This window comes from Rhamphochromis longiceps, linkage group LG20 (assembly GCF_057381845.1).
Source record: "Rhamphochromis longiceps isolate RC_006_pf linkage group LG20, R_longiceps_female_GT1.1, whole genome shotgun sequence".
In the NCBI taxonomy this organism is placed as follows: domain Eukaryota; kingdom Metazoa; phylum Chordata; class Actinopteri; order Cichliformes; family Cichlidae; genus Rhamphochromis; species Rhamphochromis longiceps.
This window is the reverse complement of record NC_140576.1, coordinates 12,887,170-12,902,643: the sequence shown is the minus strand read 5'-3', so window position 1 is coordinate 12,902,643 and position 15,474 is coordinate 12,887,170. Positions and strand designations below refer to the sequence as shown.

The 15,474-nt window shown below is 39.3% G+C and overlaps 1 protein-coding gene across 1 annotated transcript in view; it reads right to left on the bottom strand.

Moving 5' to 3' along the window:
* Positions 1-15,474, bottom strand: part of chchd6a (coiled-coil-helix-coiled-coil-helix domain containing 6a) — a 75,033-nt gene that overhangs the window by 48,412 nt on the left and 11,147 nt on the right. The window lies entirely within an intron of this gene.

Genomic DNA, 15,474 nt, shown 5'->3' with positions numbered 1-15,474 from the left:
TGTCCAAATACTCTAAATTTTCTTTGGGGTCAGATTCAGGTGCCTGTATTTCTTGCAAAGGTCAAGAAGCACCAGGACCGTGTGTATGGTATGCTTGGGTTCATTATGTTGCTGCATTGTGAATCTCTCTCAAAAGATGGAAACTACATGGAAGTACTACATCTACTCCGTGGAGTCACTTTGTGGCAGATATCAAACTCCAGATTAGGCACGTCCTCTAAATTTGCAGCCTTCATTCAGCAAAATCTATGTCTGTTGTTTGATCTTTCCATAAATGAATTTTGATGAACATGTTGATTAAGCGGTCACTCCTAGTCTGGCTAGCTGTCCCTTGGATGCAACAGTTTTAACCCACTGAAGGACAGTTTGACACCAAAAATACTTTGAAAGCTTACTAATTAATGCATTACATCATATATTCTTGTGGAGTCAGTTCCTGTAGCCAAGAAACAGCCCACATATATCTCCCTTGCGCTTGTGATCAATTATGTTTTTGTATGGACAAAACAAGATAAGATAATTAGTTAGCTTCAAGTAGATACATTTCACCTCTACATTATTCGATGCTGAGAAATCCTTGCTTAGAATAACAATCCAACTTCGGGCACTCTGCCTCTTATTCTCACTTTGAAAGTATAGCAAGCCATGTTCAGCTGGAAACTTGGGGCACAGCCATACTTGTGATGGGTGAACAGTGGCTCCCATTTTATTTACTTGAGTCAGACTCTGTGAATGAGATTGTAATGCTTCCCCTGAAAGGCAGCTCTGCTCTCCCTTAGAGAGGGAATGGGGGAGGGAGGGGTGAGAGAGTTTAGATATATGACTAGGATGCCTGCTGGGCACCTCCTGAGTGAAGTGTTCTGGGCATATCCTACCAGGGGGAGGCCCTGGGGCAGGCCTAGGACATGGCTTTGAAATGCCTGGAGGAGGAAGCTGGGGAAAAGGAGGTCTGAGCTACTATGAATAGACTGCTGCCCCCCGACCCTAGATAAGTGTCAGAAAGTGGATGGATGAATATGTTCTCTGTTTTGTCTTGATCTGGTCTGAGTCTCTTGGACACCACTGTACAAATACAGCACTGGCAAATGAATGCAGTACAGACCAGCATATGACTTAGTACAGTAAAAAAAAAGTTAACATATCTTCTAAATCTAAGATTTAACAGCCTCAAGATGGGGACACGATTTTGTCTCCAAGAAAATAGAGTCTTCACAGTGTGACAGTGTAAACAGATGTGTCCCTGCAACATCAGTGATACAGGTACACACAAGTTCTCTGTCCTTTCTCTGTGCAAAGTCCAGCTTTAAGGTATCGATTAAGCAAAAAGAAAAAAAAATGCCATATATAATCACAGCTCTCAAATCAGACTTTTATCTTTTATTTCTTTTCACCTGCACCCCTCTGTTTATTCACCCATGGATTCTCTTTTACTCCCTCCCATAAGCACCATCTTACATCCAACCATGTTATTTACAAGTAGTTTTGAAGCTGCAAGATGGCAGTTACACACAAAGAAACATGAACAAGTGCAATTTAGTGCAAGCATGCTGACAGACATGCATACACATGCAAATCTACACCACAGTGACTAAATGAGAGCAGAAAAAAAAAAAAAAACTTGTGTTGGAGACATAGAGCAGACAGAAAAATGGAAAAGCTCACAAAAGAGACATGAGACACAAGAGAAATGCAAGAAAAGCTGCAAAGACGATGGGCCTTTTTACCAACACGTGCACGGAAACGTTCTTACCCTGTGCAAAAAACAAGTGCATACAATCATTGTTGCATTTAGGAAACGTGCGCACCGGCCTATCACTTACTACTGAGCGTAAATTCGAAAATCTGAATCATTCTGAACAAACAGGCTTACGCGAGCTGCATACTGTCCCCATTTCTCTCCTGGTGAAGCATAAAAAGCCTGCACCTATGAGGCAAGGAAGCAGGAGAAACTCCAAGTCTGAAGAAACTGAAACTATTCTTTCAGACAAGAGTGTTTGATGTTTTTAATGAATGATGAGGAATCGGTTTAAATTTAAACTGTAAGCCTGCACCTTTCCATTTTGTTTCCTTTAAATGCAATTGAATTTTTTTGTATTAATTCTGAGCATGTCTTACGCCATGTCAGAAAATTATAGATAATGGCCTTATTCTTCATATTATCATTATTATTATCATTATTATTAGTAGTAGCATTTATTTCAAAGACTTAGATGTACATTTCCTAAGACAGCCAGGATTTTATTCTTTTGTTATGTACAAACAAATTTATTGATAAATTATTGATGAATCAATGATTTGACTGTGAAACTTTTGTATCGATGATTACATACACAGATTTGTATGTACATATAGTTATTACAGTAAATGAGGGCCAATATTGGCATTTTCTTTTAAAAAGCATTGAATTAACTAGCTGAAGAAATCAATTATTTGTTACAGCCATAGAGAAACTGCTGTTGATACATTATAGTAACAAAATGTGATTTTATTCCAGTGCTTTGTGACTGACGTTATATATTTATACAGCAGAAAAATGTTGCCATATGTATAAAGAAAGCAAGGTCAAAGTAATGAAACAAAGAACGGAAGCAATGGAGATAAAAGAATGAATAGGGACTGTTAAAAGTAGGAAGAAGGTATGTGAATATTTGAATGAAAGGGCTGGAGGAGCATTAAACTGAGAAGAGATGAAGAGCCTAGAATAGTGAGTGCGTTTAAAAAATAAAAATAAAAAATAAGGAGGAAGGAAGGAAGCGGGAAAGGAGGGGTTCGATTTGCTTTGAATTCAATCAAATCAAAGTTGTTTTTGCTTCTTCTTTTTTTTTTTTTAATTCATGAGATGCTGCAATTTAGAGATATTTCACTCTTCCAGCTGTCAAGGATTTCAGCTCAACAGAAATGATTAAGAATGACTCTAATCAACACATAAATGGTAATTTCAATTTTGTTTTAAAGTGACCTGTAGCCTGTGCAAGAGCACAATAGGGAACACTGAGAGAAAGCAGTGGAATAGATGGAAAGGACAAAAGAGACTGAATTTTTGAAGGTCAGAATGAAGCTTACCATTGATTCTATCTCATCTGCAGACTAGATATGTTGGGGGACAGAGAAAGAGTGAAGGAGGAAGAGAAACAAAGCAGGATAAAAAGAGAAAGAATGAAGCACAAACAGGAAGGACCATTAATTCATGTAATCAAAAGCATAGGCGATCAGATTAGATTCCCCCAAGAAACATGCATGCAATCTCATTCATCTCTAACAAAAAGTAAACAATTCAATAGGAATTTGCAAAAGATTAACCTTGTAACACCAAATGTATCAAGTATAATTAAACATTTCTGAACATAATACATGTTTTTTGTCATTTCCACAGCTCCAGATTAGCACAACATGTTTTGAGAATGTAGAACAATCATATAACTGAATATTTAACCTGCATTTCTTGAATAAAACAACATTAATGTGCAACTAATATCAATAAAAGATTAAAGACATATTATTGTTCCAAATGTTTGGTCTTTAAATAAATCCAGGTTTCCATTTGAGATGCAGTGATACTGATGTTTGGCACACATGTGGCTTGTTCACTGATTGGCACATTGGCCTTTTAGCACAATAAGATGATCTGATCTAATTAGCTTCTACCAGAATTGCAGGATCACAACAGATCCACCAATTCTGCTTTTAATTAGGCATCCAGTGTCATAAATCTGTATGATCCAATTTGTTAATTTAAAACAATTCACCAGTTAAACTAATTTAATGAAGAAACAGGCAATTTATGACCCAGGCCTCCAAGACAGATTCATTTGTCTTCTTTTGCATTAAAGGAAAAGCTGCAATGTTCAGACAATCTGAATCATGTTAGCTATTTGAATTCAGCATGCCACCCCCCTGCCAACCCAAACCGGTCATGGGAGATGGCCGCCCCTCCCTGAGCCTGGTTCTGACACAGGTTTCTTACTGTTAAAAGGGAGTTTTTCTTTCCCACTGTTGCCAAAGCAGAGTTTCATAGAAAGGCAAATAAACATGGGGACAGCGTTTGGATACACAGGTGACTCTAAACACCTAGAAAAGCTTTAAGCCAAATCTCTCTTCTTAGATCGCCATTCCCACCACAACAGCAGCATTTCCACAGACTATGAAGAAAGCCACATGCTTTCTCTAGAAACATAAGGGGTTCCATTCTGAACAAGTGGGAGCGAGACCCCTGCCATTCTGTCTGATCTCCTAGATCGTCTTTTTTCAGCTGCTTGCTTTACGCCGGTGTCACCACAGTGGATCATCTGCCTCCGTCTCATGCTATCCCTAGCATTCTTCTGTCACATCAACCCTCTGCATGTCTTCTTTTCTTCACATCCCCTAAGATCTTCCTCTTTCCCTCCTGCCTGGCAGCGCCATATTCAAAATTCTGTGTTCAACATCTTCACCACCCCTCCTATCCAGATGTCCAAACCTTCTCAACCTTGCCTCTCTAAATTTTAACCTCCTATCTTTTTGTTAGTGCTAGCATTTCCAAATTATACCATCAACGCAAGTTCCACTCACTATATATTCATATCACTATTTGATTATATAATGAAATAGGAGAATTTTATGATTGTCATATCAAGATATGTTTCTTTAGTATGAAGCTTGTAGCATCTGGCAAAAGCCATATATGAAGTTTCCACATTAGACAAGCTGTATATAATTAGCTAAAGACACTACAACATCACACATGATTTTTAAAGTTCAAAAACCACCAGATGGGTGCATTTGTTACACTGAAAAACTCAATATGTAGAAAAATATAATACCTGCAAACTATCATTGAGATTGACGGGTTGTCACTATCTGAAGTGCCCTGATGCACTAAATCTTACACATCTGGTGCTCCAGGCAAATTAATGCCAATCAATATTTTTAAAGCTCTTGTATCGCAGGTCTCAGATCTCAGTGGCACTGAAAAGCAGCAGCGCCGGCAAGTAACTGAGGTGAAGAGCGTCTACTCGCACACATGCACACGCGTACAGCGGGGGGAAGATTCATCATAATTATCAGGGCTGCTGAACGCCAAATCAAATCAGAGCCAATCGTCTGTGTTTCATAAACAGACCTTAACTGAGGAGAGACAAAGAGCGAGAGGGCTTCTGACGGGAGAGACGCTTCCACTGTCGGGTGAAAGGCTGCAGCTGGTGCATGTTAATGCAGGTGAAAAGAGAGACTGAAATTGTTCATGTGTTCATTTTCTATGTTAGACAAGTATCGGTTTGGTGGGGATTAGGTAGAATCAGAAGAGATTTAATTTAAAAAAAAAGAAAGAAAAAAGAAAAAAAGCTGCACTCCTTTCTATCTGTGTTGGTCCCGTTTTAATTTGCAGTCAAAGACGAGGCTGAAAGTGAATCAGATGACTCCTCTGGTGTCCCTCCAGGGACCTGCAAGTCTATGGTAGATAACAGCCAGCCAAGCGTGGCTTTACACACAACACACCGCAGCACCACACCACGATGCACTTAAAGAGGATGGCTCAAGTATACACACTGATGTTTATTGAGTCTGTCCATTTTTCTGTTGGGTACCTGACGTTGTCGGTTCATGTCTGTTACCCAATGATGCTTCCCCCCCCCCCCCCTACAGACAAAAAGCCACAACTAAATCAGCATCTCCAAGTCTAAATCTTATTTTTGACTGTATTCAGAGCAATATTAAGCACCACACAGCACATTTGCATTCAATACTTAGCTCGATCCACCTTTGAACTGGCAACGCGGAAATGCTAAATCAGAGTCACCATAACTTAGTGTTTCCCAACCTTTTGGAGCCACAGCACATATTTCGCATTAGAAAAAAATCACAGCACACCACCAAACAAAAATGTCACAAAAGCGCATATTGATCATTTTTCCCCACACACCAGGCATAGCAGAATTGGCTCCGTTTGTCCCCAATATACCATTTTTGCTTTCTTTTAACCACTACTCACGCTAGGGCCGTCATCTGGGTCGGAAGTTTCTCCATGACCCAGGTCAACCTGACTACTTTTTCTTTTCAAATATTAATTTATTGCTATTATGCGCTGCGCTGTCTCATGACTATGTAATTTCTTCTTCGTCTTCTTCTGTTTTACTGGCAGTTGGCAACCCATTTAATTGGAGCAAGATGTTGTACTGCCCTCTAGTGGAAAAGAATGTAATTGTTCTGCCTGTTACTCACGTCTGTCACTTAGAATACCAATCAGGTGAAACTAGATAATCTTCCACGACACACCTGATCATTTGTCACGATGGCACAGTGGTTGAGAAACACTGTCATGACCACACGGTTAAACAGCAGAAAGGTGACACAGGTAGTGTTGTGCTGATGGTCAGAGTGATCGCTAGAAACTTGACAATCAAGGACGGTAATGCACGAAATCAATATTAACACCATCTTTAGAGTCATTTAATTTAATCGCTAGTTAAATGTTGGCTTGTCTGCTTGTAACTGAAATTAATGTGTCTGGTAAGCGGCTACACTGATCGATCATCATAAAATGAAAGAAAACAGAAAGAGGGTGTTTCTGTCTGATGGGCTGACTAAAATTACACGTTTAGATAACGGTGTTCTGACAAAGATTCCAGGTATCGCTTCTTTAACTTTTTGTTTCACTGAGCATGTGTGCATCACTGCAAAACTCAGATGTGTCTACAGAAATGAATGACTTAATAAATAACAGTCAGTTAAACGTTGCAAACTGAGCCCATACTTTTTGTACAATTACCGCTTTAGTAAAGAAGTCAAGTGTGACCTTCTTACCATGCAAACTATGGGCTATGACTATACTGGAAACATTTTAATAAGATGAGTTCGGGATCAAAATAAGGCAAAAAGGAGAGTTTTAAATGTTATCATCTTTTTAAACAGTCACGTATTCCAGATACATTTCCATGAAACAAGCATTAGTAGAAAATAAGTGTCACAATTTTCCTATTAAAATCATAATCTATCCAATGTAACTGATGTTCAAAGTTAGTTACAGAAGAAATCGTCCTGAAAGAATGCATTACACTGAACCATGTAGTTTATATGGCTGGCTCCTATACTTATGAGGTCATGTGGGACCAACAGTGCTGGAAAAATAAGTGCTTTTAGTGGTTCCAATGATATCCTTCCATTTATGTGAATGAGGCTCTCTGAGATAATTCAGTATTTTTCCGCTCATGGTGGAAGGGCAGAAATAAGCTCCCTGGTGTTTCCCTTTCTTTCTCTCGCTAGCAGCAGCAGCGCTGCAGTTTGTTTTTAGTGAACAGCACTACCTTAAACTACACATTAATCAGTTGTTTAACAAGGGTACAGACTGCCCAGCTTTAAAGCCTTGCTTACACTTTCCGCGTCCCTGAATCTGCTAGGATCCACTTGGGTCCGAGTGACATATATTTTGTCATTTATCAGTGAAAGCAAGGGTCCACGTGGCATCCACATCTGATCGTTTACTGTGACTGTGCAGACTGGTCCGTGGAGCATTTATATTACAACGCATCAACTATGAATGGGTCCCAAGCAGGAGAATTTAAAGTAGTATGACAGCAATGACTACTCTCATCATGGCTCCAGCCTAGAGTATAATCAAGGCTTGAAAACAACATCACCTAGTTCACTGGGTTGTACAGCAAACACTGAAACTTGGTAAAAATGAGCAGGTATTGACATTATTTACCTTAAGACTGTTAGACCACTGAAAGTCCCTAAAAGCACCTTTCTTCCCCCAGCAACAGCAGAAGCTGCAAAGTGCATGAAAATCAAATTCTGTGTTACAGCCAAAACTTTGAGCCACAGTAGCATGAGTTTTACTAATTTTAAAAGAAACTGGATTTGTGTTACTGCTGAAGTCGCAAAAGAAAATAGAAACTGCTTTTACATGACTCACCAACAACACAAGGCACTCAAATAATAAACCTTTACAAGGTGATATCAGTCCAACCCCTTCAAATGAATGCTATCGCAGTGCATCTGTTCATTCTGTTATGTCAGTTACAATCGGCTTATACATCTGAAATCAACAATGAAGGGATTCAAATTGCAGAGACACTCAGTCCATAGCGCGGTAAAATTACAGGGATAAGCATTGCGCTTCTAGGATAACAGAAGATGCACTCATCACAAAGAACAGTGTTTCTTTTACACTGAACTTGGGTTAGACAGACATTATGTACAGAATAATACATAAATAAATAAATGTAGCTTTAAAGCACCATTAAGATCACAAAAGCCACACTTTTCGCTGCCTGACCAGTTACTTGCATTAAAGAGAAATTTACCATGTCGTCTTACATGTTGCTTTAAATATATTGTCCTGAAGTATATTTTAAAACTTTCCAAAAAATACCTGGCTGAGAAAAGAAAAGGAGAATGACAGAAATGACTAGAGACAAGAGAAAGAGCAAATGCATTAGAAATGTAAGCAAGGGCAGGAAAATAACTTCAGTTATTAACAAGGTGCATAATTGATTACAGCAGTTACTAGCCATGAGCTAAGCAGGAGATTAGCTTACAAATGTATTATCGTATATTCTTCCCTCTCCAGGCACCTTCTGCATATGAATCAATTCAGAGCACAGCTGGAGGTGTCAAGCATCTACTTAGAAGCTAGAGACAGCAGGAAAAAAAAAAAGTGAGACAGAAAACCCGAGCGGGAGTAAGAGAGGGAAGGTAGAGCTGGAAATGATGAGGGGAAAACAGAAGACAGGTCTAACGGATAACAAGTATGAAACAAAAAAAAAAATGACAAGGATACCATTACAGAAATCACAGCAACAATGGGCGAGCTTGCAGATCAAGAGAAGGAAAAACATCCGACAGTGTAACTGAAACCTAGCAGGGATGCCTAAACAGTTCCCATTGTTGAAATGCAGTTTGACTCGTTAGCCTGAGACCCTTTTTTTCCCCTTTTTGAGAAATAAGTGACAAAGACAGTTTTAAAGGTTCAACAGTAGTTCCATGAGGCTGAAACATGCACGGCAAATAGACTACAGAGGTCGAGCCTAATAAACAACAGAAACAACCAAGCTACTAACAAGCAGACGCCGCCAACTCCACAGGCAAACATCCTCGCCACTGTCCGTTCTGATCAGTGACAAAAAGCTTAAACTAAAAGCTTTATTTATACCGAGGGGCCTGCAACCTTTACTATCAAATAAGCCACGTTTGGGCAACTTTTAATGGAAAATTGAGCCATAAAATATTTTTCAACTTTATAATGAAGATGACGCAATAAGCATACATTACTAATGATTTATGATTATTTGATACTTTTACAACTAGAATCATGCTCTGTCATGGTCTGGAGCTGCATTTCAGTCAGTGGTGCTGGGGATCAAAATTGATAGCATTAAGAACACATAAACCTAGTGGGAGATTCTGAATCACCGCGCAGCAACATCTGGGAAGCGTCTGATTGGGAACGGCTTCATTTTCTAGCTTCGCAATGGTCCCAAACACACTGCCAGTGCACTAAAACCATACATGGATAAAAACAAACGATGGAACACTATCAGTCACGGACGGGCCTTCCCAGAGCTCGGACATCAGCATCACTGATGCAGTGTTACATCATCTCGACAGAGCTCTGAACAAAAGGCAGCCAAAGAAGAGCTTTCAATGTCCTTCAAGAAGCCTGAAGAACTACTTAAGACTACTTAAAGCAATCAGAAGAAAGCTAAGAGAGTTCAGGCTGAGCTGAAGAAAAGAGATGGTCATGCTAACTATTGAATTGCAAACTCATTAAAATGGTTTCTGGCTTGTATACTACATTTTCATCTATGTTTTACTTTCATTGTTCTTTTCCCAAGCAAAGTATGAAGAAATAACAGGTGATTACGTTAAAGACTGTTTTTTGGTTTTGTTTTTTTCCCCCAACAAGCAAACACAACTCAGAAATGAAGACAACAAAGTTGTTAGCAAGATTGAACCTATTCTGAAACACAGAGTCCACAAAGCTACGAAGGCCACTTTGGATCCTGCCTGTGCTTATTCAAATGAATCTAATTTAAAACAGCGTACTTTAACAACAAAAACATGTCAGCTAAAAGATTTTAAGAAAATACAACATCAACTCATACAAAAGGTGAAAAAGAAAAACCCAGAATACTATGATTTAGGAATGTCATAAACCCACATTTTCTGCTTCTGTTAACAGTCCATAAATGTTTGGGAACTGAGGAAACCAGTTGCTGGACTAAATGAGGTAAGTTGTGTAAAGTGCTTTGAGTGCTCAGATAGAGTAGGAAAGTGCTATTTAAGAACCTGTCCATTTACCATTTTCTAGAACCAAAGGTTACTGGAGCCAAAGGGTCAAACTGCCTGGATTAAACCTAAATAACTGCAAGAATGTGTCACTTCCTGCTTCCCTTCAACTCAGCGTTCATTTGGTGTGAAGAGGTTAAAGCCACAGGGGGAGTCGGCCGGTGGTGAGACTGTGTTGTGTCCTGGGTAAACTCCTGACTTGTTCCATCGCCACTGAGGACAACGACAAAAACTGTCGAATGACCAAAGTTAAATCAGGCAAGAGTTTCTGTATTGGTGGTGTTGTGTAACTGTGAGAGTTGGTCTCATTTTATGATTGTCAAAGAACAAAAAAAAAAAGAAAAGGAAAAGACATATTTTAATATTTGAAACAGCTCTTCCCTACATCAGTCGTACCAGTTTTGAGGTTAAGCTGTAGGGACAACAGATGGTGGCTGGTTGAGCTGTTAGTCAGTGTCTCTCACAGTGATATCAACTATTGTGGGCCAACTCCCTGATCCAGTACAGAAGGAAAAACAAGAAGAGAGCCTCAGTGCCCCAGTGTTAACAGTGCAATGGATCATCAACGCACCACATGGGCAAGGCGCACTAATGTTTGGGCTTGTAAGTATGTCTGGGACAGACACGTATAAATACACACTCACACATCTCCATCTTCCCCCGTGGGCAGCGTGTGTGTTGGGTTGCCATCTGATAGCGTCAGCAGTCTGTTCTCCCTCTTTCTCCCCCTCTCTTTATTTACTCCACTGCGTTTATTTAACACATAGCTCCCAGCGAGGCAATAAATTAGCACTCAATAATAATCTGACTGATAATTACAGCCAGCCAACTACACAGAAGAAAGAGTGGGACAAATGGGCCACTGGCCCTTCTCCTCCTCCTCTCTTTCATCTATAGTTACTGTTTTCATGCAGACTGCTTTTTATTTATTTATTTTTTTCTGTCTGACACTTAATTTTTAATGTTTTTGTTATCACACAGTCTGCACAGTCATGTGATGTGGTAGTTTAGTTAGGTCAAGCAAATCAACAATTAGAACACATGTGCTGTCAAAATTAACCCCCATTTATAAAGGAGCTCAGTTTGGCAGTTTTGCCAGAAGGAGTATCTGCTAAAAGCACATGATTCAACCTAGCATGTGAATTATTACAATATGTCTCTTTACCAAGAAATAACAAATAACAGGGATGTGTGCTAACATCTCTGGGATGTTGGTACAATATCCCGAGCCTAGTAAGTTCAACATATCTGGCTTCATGAAGGCAGTGTCCAACTCACTAAGTTAGCCAACACTTGCTTCCACACAGTCGCACGATTATATGGTGCTGGAGAGGAAAACCACTATGAACGTGTGAGTACTTTAAGCACTTTCTTTAAGACTAATATATTAATACATTTTAGCCAGTCTGAAGGCAGGAAAGAAAGCTAGCAACAATGGCAACTGGCGAAGTCTGCAGCACAAGTTACTATAGCGATGTAAGAAGTGAACTGTTCTCAGTAACCCTGCATTTACGTGGATAACCTTAAATGATGCAATCAGGCCTCTGGTATCATGATTGTGTAGATAGCTAGTTATTAAAAGATCAACTTTTACATTTGGAGTGCCTAAAAGATACTAGCCTTGTTTGGGGAAATCACAAACATAAAAAAGCCCCAAAATTTAGCAGTGAATGGTATAAATGAAAATCCTACATTTTACTAAAAAGAACAAGCTTTGTACTGAAGGAGTAACTAGAAAAGTTTGGTGACTTTTTTAGAATACTCAATAAAAAAAAAAAATAAGAGTTTACTGTAAAACATGCGGTTGGTTTGTTTTGGGGTGTTTTTTGTTTGCTTGCTTGTTTGTTTGTTTGTTTTTTATCCTTTTTTTATTCTTGAACTGCGTGTCCTTTTATTTTTTCCCTGGAGGGGACTTTTTCTTTTGAGGATGTGGATCGCTACATATTGAATATGATGAACAGACTGATGTTTGGTTTGGTTTTTGTTCAGGCATTTTCTTTTTCTCTTTGTCTGCCAGCTGTTTTGTCATTGTTGGGAAAATGTGCTACATATGCTACAAGATACGCTATTCTCTAAAAGAAAAAAAAACATATTGACAAATTTCAGCATTTAAAACAACAGCCTAAGGACATGAGAAGCAGAAGATGACGGATGGCTGGAAACTAAAGTAGGAAAGATTTGAATATTTACTTTTTTTTTTTTTTTTTTATTGTAATAACTGAGATTACCTGAAGAACTCCTCAAACGTCCCGTCTGTCTGCCTTCTCATTTGGCTTTCTGCCTCACCATCTCACTCTGCATTTAGGGGAAGGTAGCTTTTGAGCGCACTGTCAGTCTAATAGCTTTACATGCAGAACCATTTCAGTCACTGCAGATGACAATTACTGATACAACCTGCAGGCTTATCTGTACCCGAGCCTCCACAACCTCCTTCTCCTCCTATATTCAGTCCGTCACTCACCTCTCTTCACACCATTTCCTTCAGCAGCACACATCCCTTCTCCCTACTTCCTAAGCACCCTCTCCTCCTCCTCCTCTCTCTTTACTGGTCATTCGCTACATCTTCTCTTTGCCCCCCTTGCTTTAGCTTCATTACCGTTTACATTTTTTCCTCTTTTTCCTCTCCTTTGTTGTCTTTATCTTCCAAAACACTGGGTCAAGGTTGGCGATTATTTGTGAGTAACGTTTTTACAGCAAAGTCCAAAACGTTAAGGCACTTCAGATTCGGTCCATTCTAAATGCATCTGAATCATCATGAGCGAATAGCAGAGCAGGAAAACAGATGGTACAGCCCCCAAATAGCCCTGATCTTAAAATCATGGGGTAAGTCTGAGATTACTTGAAGATAACTGAGACGAATAAATCCACATGAGAACTGTGACAAATTCTGAAAATTTTGGAACAAACTTCTTGAAGCTGTGCCAATGAAACTAGGAGAGTTGGTGCTGCGCTTCTTTGAAAATAACTGAAAATTATTTGGGAATAGTTTTCAGAGAACGGGAAGGTCTGCACAGCATGCATGTCTGAGCACATCTTTGTTAATAAATTCTTTTCCAACTTATACACCAAGGCAAGATTACAGCTTTTCATAATAAGAGCAATAATGTTAAAATAGATCAAAGGCTACTAAACCACTGAAAACGGAGGAAAAAGCCTGCGCACTTAGCAACTCATTTATCCTTTTTTCATTCAACTAAATGGCATAATAGCAGCATGTTACCATATGTCTGACTAAATAAGCAGTCAGAGGAGCACACGATAAAACATCAAGCAATTCACTCATATGTAGTGCTATAATGAAGCATGTCCCATCTGCCTCAGTCTGCCTCACTCCTCTGTGTGTGTGTGTGTGAGTGAGAGTGTGAGCATAAACACAGCTGTTTCTCTCATACTGATAAGCAAAGTCTGAACGAGTTTCCTGAGTGTGTAACAGAGAGACATTGCTGTCACCCCATCAGCATCAGAGTTTCCAACTGATTATATGGTTTTAGGTATAAACAAGTGAGGCTGGTTTGTCCAATCAGAGAAAACATCTGGTTCATTCCGGCAGTCTGACAAACACACCGGCAGGTAGGGAAAAGAACTAAACAAAAAATAAAAACAACAACAACGTGATGAAATCAATCGCTAGCCCCTAGCCGCGACATCTGACCAAGTCTTTGCTAGAACTTCACAGTAACAGAGGAGCGCTCCTGAAATGATACAGCTCAAGAAACAGCAAAATGCTGTGTAATATTGTGTAAGCTCATTCCAAGAGACCAATGTAGGCATTAAACAGAGGATCCTCTGGGTCCTGTGGGTTGCTGCTGTGAGATCTCCATGGACTGAGCATGTTGTGGATACTCTACCAGATTTGGAGATTGTGGGAGTGTGTTGGGCTGCTGACTCATTTTAGTCTCTGCTTTAATCTACACTAAACATGATGACAACATCTGTTTCTTCATCTGCTATATTCTCCAATGCTTTCAACAGATAGTTGTCACTTATGCTGATCTCCCATTTGGTCCTAAAAATTTGCCAACTGCAGCTGAAAAGGGGGACATGAGCAATGGGAGTAAACAGAGACATTACATTTAGGAACATTTAGTGTGCGCGCTCAAACCCACAGACCCTAAAAGTTATAGCAGAGAAAAACTTGGATTTATTGCTCATCATTAAACCAAATTCAGGATCATAGAACTAGAATTAGTGTGTTTATATGCATCTCCTAATCAAAGTACTTTAAGAAGTGCAAGACGTAGCAAATATAGCATCAACTTTGGTATCTTACAAAATGTACAATATAGTCAGTGTCTCCTTATTTTAAAAACTTATGCATTTAAAACTGGCCAGAAAAACTTACAGATACCAACATAGTATCATCTTATTTTTAACAACTCGATATTTGTGTAATGCTTTGTGATATTAGTCTATAAATTATTCAGTTATGCCTAAAAAGATCATAGAAACCCTTTTTAAGGCTAAAATGGGTTTTGTGAAGCAAAGCTCTCTCACCTTTGACCACCAAACTTAAAATCAAGCCTTCTTTTAGTCCAAACAAACGACTCCTCAGCAACGCTTCCAGCGTTAACTGGCATGGTATCAAAACAACTCTCTTTAAGTCACTGAATTCAACGGGGTTACTCTGGTTTAAACTTGAAGCTTAAAGTTTTTAAACCCAGGCATCGCAGAGCATAGATTCTGAACTTTGAAAGATGCATTTGAAGATTTCGTTTCTTTTGAGTAAACATTCTGAAGTTTTTAAAACTTGCAACACTTGCAGACCGAAGTTAATGATACCCTGGCTATTACACTACCATAATAATTAAATCACTGGAGTAAGGCTATAAAATTGGGTTATCCTTCATTATTTTAAAGCACTAAAACCTGACCTTACTCAAAATAAAGAGCACTACCCCGCCAGATGAATCTCAGAAGAAATGGATTCAAATATTTTCTACGGTGGCCCTGAGAGGTCAAATGCACTGCAACTTAAGAGAATGCTGCAAAAGCATAAAAGCGCACACAACACATGGAAGATGAATAAAAGGAAAGGAAACTAGAGCGTTTTGGGGACACAATAACGTGACGGAACAGCTACGGAAGTGACAGAAACCAAAAGATTTGAAGGACTGCACAGAGACGCTCAAAACAGGCAGAGGATTCATCAGTGCTGTGAGGGCGAAAAGGATGTAAGGAAATGTGAGTTTATTTAAGATGTACCGTTTATGG